Here is a 6403-nt window from a genome sequence, read left to right on the forward strand (position 1 = left end):
TGGATGAAAATTATTGCTGTATCTTCACTAATTAGATTTTATGGCTAATACTTACTGGGCAGTGTACATTAGAGTTGATGTGAGGTTGTTGCATCAATTAAAACCCTTCGTATCCAGTCCAAATTCTTTAGCTTGACATAAAAGGTTCTCTATAATCCATCTACCCCTGTGGTAGATTTGTGATGCCCAGATTTGATTCCTGATTCCATCACCTTCTATCTCTCTAACGGTTGAGCAAATTTATTTTAATGCTCTGTGTCTAGGGTCTGTCAATTTTAAAACCTTACAGAATTGTCCCTCCTTTGCAAGTTTCTAACTCTCTGATCTTGTGCAAGTTACTTAATCTCTCCAAACCTTACTTACACATCTATGAAATGGGTGCATTGCCAATACCTCATAGGGTTTGGTATGGATGGAATGAGATTACTTGTAAAGTAAGTTGATACTACTGTTGATTATACCACTTCCTGTCTGCCTCGATGACTTTCGCTTATCTTTTATGACCACATCGTGCCTTTGTCCCATCCCACCACCCCCCAAATAAACCTGATCTCTTCCTCCTTTGTGTCGTGACCATGTGCTGTTACTGTACATATCACACTATATTGCAATCAGGTGTTCACATGTCTGTTTCCTCTACCAGGGTGTGAGCCTTTGAAGGGGGGGCTGAGGTGGCTGGGTCTCTCACTGCCTGGTGCAGAACATCCTGAATCGATGACTGTGGAATGGAAAAACAAGCCTGTCTGTCAGTTTTGAAAAGAATTAGGGATTTCTCATCTTGCCAAAATTCTGTTGAGCGTGGAATGGATGGAGGGACACTTAGGAGACTAAAGTATTCCTGAAAAATACCTCAGATACACCCTGGGGAGACCCAGGAAACAGATCCCCTGACTAACTAGTCAGGTAGGCAAGAAAGATATTTAGGGGAAACTGCATTTTACAGTCAGAGTTGGCTCTGTTGGGAAAACCAACGAGATAGATGAAGGCTGCCAGCCCTCTCGTGGGTCCCAAGGCTTGTTGTGGTCTGAAAAGCAAGTACTGATCAGCCAGGGTCACTTCCATTTTCAGACTTGAAAAGTGCAGATTTAGGGAAGGGGACTCAGGACGCTGGTGCGGAGGGAGCCTGGGCAGTGCGCAGGGGCGGCCCGGCAGGATGCCCGTGCAGACGCCTGCCGCGCGCCTGCTGCGTATCCCGGGACCCCGCGCAGTGAAAATCCAAAGGAGATGCTTGTTTTGGAGCCAATTGTTCTGAATGGGTAGGTGGTGGTCACCACCTACCCTGTGTGCTTGGTTACTGTGGCCACAGGTTCAAGATCATTTGTCTTGAGGTGTCCAAGATCAGACTCCCACTCAGAGGGTCTCCCGGTGCGGACGCGGAGATGCAAGGAGAAGGCCCCATCTAGTGGGAAGGCCGAGCCCTGCCGAGCGCGTACCGTGCTCACGCTGTCACTGCAGACGGGCTGGGGACCAAGCCGCCCAGAGAGGGGCAGTGTTGCCTGCAAAGTCAGCCAGTTCCAATGACGCGTGTCTACGTGACTGGAAGTCGGCCCCTTCCCTGGCTGCCAGCCAGTGTCGTGTCCAGGAGAGACTGTGAGGTGGGAGAGGTCAGGAGCAGCCTCGGCGGAAGGCTTTTACCGTCATTAGCGTTCACTCTCTTAACACCCCTGTGAGGTACGTCCTTTTCTGGGCCCCATTTTATCAATTGAAAATCGGCCGCCCAGGGTGGGAGAGTAAAGTGCCAGGGTTGCAGGCCGTGTGACTCAGGCTCATGTGTTTATCCACTGGGTCATGTGGCTTCTGTGCTTTGGGGGCCTGTGGAATCTGTGGTCTTCAAAGCCCTGCTTTTTCCATGGTCCCCCAACCCATTCTCCCTCCCGGGTTGCGGGGGACCCTCCAGCTCCAGGTACAGAGTGGCAGGCACCCTTTGTCTCTTCCTTCTCCAGACATTCTGATCTCTGTCCTTATTAGCTCTTGCTGGGACTACTAACTACAGTAGCCTGTTGGCAGCTCCCCCTGACCCCAGTGTCGACACCAGCTCCTGATCCCCCAAAGTGCCCCACAAGTCAGCTTCTTAAAACAGATCTTCCCCACTGTAGGACCTCATTAGATAGTTGTTACATTGGTCACTGCCTGGGGTCAAATTCACTCGCTCAGTTTGGCTGCGGAGGCCTTGGGTGCCTGGGTCCTGCTCTCCCCACCACGCCTCCTCCACTCCCTGCCGCATGCGGGGTTGCCTCCCATGATGGCTAGGTCCTGCTGTCCCAGCCCCACTGCTGACTGTGTTCTCTCCCCCACTTTCCCGGCAGAGGTTTTTCTCAGCACCGAGAGTGAGCTGGCCCACGTGCGGACACCACTCAACATCACGTGGGATTCCTGCCTGGGTTTGCTCCATCTTACATCCCCCAAGCCCACAGTGGGACCACAGGCAGAAAAACACCTGGAATGGTTTGAGCCACACGTACATACAGATGTGTGCACAGCCCTCTGAAGTGAGGCACACTCTGTTATCTACTGTATTTATGTTAAATGCTGTTCACAACCTACTAATATGGTTCAATAACCTGCAGCCCCTCAGAACACCCTTATGATGTCAATACTATTATTCTCTCGCATTTTGTATGTGATGAAACTGGGATGCAGAGAGATAAAGCAACTTACTCTGGGTCACAGCCCCAGGGAGCAGCAGAGGCAGGATGTGAACCCAGGCCCCAGAGCCTGTGCTCCCATCCCCCACGAATGTGGCTTTGGTGATTGGTCAGGGCTCCAGGGACTGGGTGACTCAGCACAGGAGGCCACACTGAGCCCTCTTTGGGGGTGGCTACCTACCTGTGGGAAGGGGCAGCAGGACAGAAAGAGCTGAAGCATCCACCCTCCCCTCCGGGTCCAGCTTCCGCAGCAGGTGGCTCTGCCCAGAGTGCTGCTCTTGCTCCTGCAGGGGCAGGGACAGCTTGTGCTGAAGCCAGGGGGATGGGGACCCTCTCCTCACCTGCTCTCTGTGCTCAGGGGGCGAGGCTGGAACCAGGAAGGGAGGCAGGAAGTGTTCCTGGCAGAGCAGAGAGGAGACCAGAGCGATATCCGGGAGGGCCGGCAGCTGCATGGATAGTACTGGGCAGTGGACAGTAGGCAGCAGGACAAGGACGTCGCAGTCACCACCCGAGAATGTGCACTGATTATGGCCAGTGCTTCACACATGGTCTGTGACCCTCTGAGACCTGTTGCTGCCCAGTGCGTGCCTGGCACGTGTGTAAGGAACAGATCAAAGTTGGCTTGTTTTGGAGTCTCCCACAGGCAGGAAAGTGACCAGACCTCTGATCGCCTCCTGTTGAGACATAAAGATGTTGAAACATACCTGAAGAACCTTGGTGGCCACGTGGCAAGATGAGCTCTGAGAGGAAGTGTCCATGAGAAGAGAAGTCTGGGCGGGTGAGCTGAGAGCCTGGGGCACCCCCACCCCCAGACTCCTGGCGATGTCCTGGGGGGCCTGGAGAGAAGATCTGTATCTTGATTTGAAGAACTGGACCCTTGGGGTGTGGGCAGGTGCAAGGGACACCCGTGACTGACCCTAACTCCAGACACACTGGCCATGTCAGTCAGGTTCTAAGGTGAGGCTGGACTCCCTGTTATCTGAGCAGGGGATGGGGGGCCCTGAATGTACCTGGAGCTGCAGGTGACGGCACGTGGCCAGAGACTCAGAGACGAGCTGGAGACAGGAATGGAGGTGTGGCCTCCATCTCTCCACGGTGTGTGGGGACAAGGCAGCGGGGGTGGTGGCCGCGGGGAGCGTCACCTAGGCATTTCAACTCAGCTGAAAACATGGTCTGCTTTGAGTGTTGAGAGTAGCTAGCACATTGTTTCCCTGGAGAATTAAGATGCTGTTAATAAACTGCTTTTAAAGCTAGATTCGAACTGATTCCTGATGACGCACATGTGCATCCCCCGTAAGGGCTCGTGCTTGTCTCCCCTGGGCTGTGAGGTCCCAGCAGGATGTTCGGCCATCGGTGGGCTCCAAGCCCCACCAGGCTGGCACAGAGTGCACCATCCAAGGGTTTGTAAACGACCAAGGATGGGTAGACAGAAGCCATTCTCACCTGAACTTCTTGGATGCCTTCTGGCAGCAGACTGTATGATCTGGAATGTTCTCCTCATCCGACACCAGATATGAACAGATTCCAGACTCCCTGGTGGAGCATTCAGTCTGCATGGTGCTGGACGGGCTCGGAAAGCCTCTGTCCTTCCCCTGGACACTGACCCTAAGTAGCCTTTCTCAGCCATCTCTGATGAGGGCTGGGACCACCGACCATGCTGGGGGGCTCTGGAGGGACCCAGGCTGTGCCCCACATGGAGGAGTGAGGGGTGGCCCAGGCTGTGCCCCTCCCCTGTCACACAGGCCCAGCTTCAGGTCCAGCAGGAAGGATGTCAAGGGACACCTGGGCAGGACTGAGGGCATGCTGAGAGGAAGGGAGAGCAAGAGGGATCTCTCCTGGGCAGGGGTGGAGACTGGCAGGGCTGTCCCAGGCCAGAGGTGGGGAGACAGAGGTGCACCCTGACCAGAAGATCCAGGTCACACCCAAGGTAGGCACCCCAAGTGGGAGGCCAGGTGTGGGCAGAGGATGCTGGAGTGTGGAGCCTTGGGGACGGGAGGGGCAGTGTGCTGGGCCCTGGGGAGCCAGCTGGCTTTCCCTGGCCAATCAAAGGGAACGATGTAAGGGTTCTCATGTTTGGAATTTTTCTTAAGGATTCAGCCCCAGGTGCAGAATGACTGATCCAAAAAGCAGGACCATTTTTATGTCTCTAAATGCATAAAGCCCAATGCCCTCTAAAAGCATGATGCTGGCTTCCACCCCGGCCCCTGTGAAAGGTGCCTCTTTAATGTTATTTCCTTAAAAACACCAACAAGCTAACGGGATCTCTGCCATCTTGTTTGATTACTGCCCTTCCGGGTCAGCGTTCTCAGACCCTCCAGGCCCTCTGGGCTACCCCCCATCCTCACCGCTGCTCAGCAGGTCCTCAGCAGGCCCGGGCCATCTCCCTCCTGGGCCCTTTGCATGGTCATCCCTCTGCCTGGAAGGGAACCCATCTGCCCAGCTCGTTCCCTCGCCTCCCTGCAATCTGCCCTTGTTAAAGAAACAACTGCAGACTGCCTCAGAGAAACCTCTCCCCAGCATTGCTCATTCCCCTCGGCCACTTCATTTCCCCCAGCCTGTATGTCCCCACTCCACACGTGGCAGTTTACGGATCATGTGTATGGTCTGTCTACTGTCCTTGGAGTGGATGCTCCATGAGGTTCCGTGCGAGCGGGGAGTGAGGTGGGGGCACAGAGCTGAATGTGACTGGAAAAGGGAGAATGTGGCCCCCCGGGGCCCAGCACCTGCTGCTCAGCTGGCACGGGGGAGGCCTGGGGATAGAGAAGAGCCGGCTGCCTCCTAGGGTCTGACCCTCTGCTGCTCCTGGTGGGAGGAGGAGAGTAGCACCCCACTGACCTCGCTGGATGCTGAGCAGAGGCGGCCTCGGGGTGTTCTCTGCCTCAGCTGGAATTGGGTGACTGCGTATGTGGTCCCTTCCATGGGGACCAGGAGGTGGCAGATGCTAGCCCTCAAAGGCCCTTGAGAGGCTGTTGAACTAACCCAGAGTGGGGGCAGGAAAGAGACGGTGTCCCCAGAGAAGACCAGGATCCAGGACAGCCCAGAGGTGCAGGGCAGGTGTGGGGAAGGTGGGCAGAGGCAGGTGGGAAGGAGGGGGTGGGCTGAGCTGATCACAGGCTACTCCACGAAAGGAAACAGGAGGGAAGGGGAGAACTCAGGGCATCTGCCCACAGGTGGAATTGTGAATTTGTCAAAGCAGGACCCAAGTGGCCCCAGCCATGACAGCTCAGGAAGGCTGACCTCTGACCGTGTAGTCACTGGCCTTCTGGGCCTGGCTTTAGCTTGTCCAGGGTCTCAATAAAGCCCTCGTTGAGATTGTGCCTGTGGCCATGGTGCCCCGGGGGTGTTTGTGCCCCTCCCTCCTGATTCCCAAGCTCTTCCCACCCTACTTGAGACCCCCAGGGCTGGAAGGCCACAGCCCCCTTAGAAGGGACCTGGCCTTGTGGACCTGAAAGCTACCAGGGTATGAGCTTGGGTGGGCTCCACCTCGGTCAAATCAGAGACCACACCACCCACGGCAGCTGGACTTTCTGGAAGGGAGATATTTGTCCCAGCTTCGCTCACTGGCAAGGCTGGGTCCAAAGGGAGGAAGCACAGAGGGTCTCCAAATGGCTTGTTCAGGAGGCCTGGAAATCCCAGGGGACAACTCAGAGCTGCCCAGAAGCCTCCAGGCCTCCTACTGAGTGGCCCAGGTGGCAGGTTCTGGGAAGAACTGGCTGAGTAGGTCCCGCCCCCAGCAGGTGGGTGACACAAGGAGTCCT

Source organism: Eulemur rufifrons, chromosome 28, assembly GCF_041146395.1.
Source record: "Eulemur rufifrons isolate Redbay chromosome 28, OSU_ERuf_1, whole genome shotgun sequence".
NCBI classification, from domain to species: Eukaryota; Metazoa; Chordata; class Mammalia; order Primates; family Lemuridae; genus Eulemur; species Eulemur rufifrons.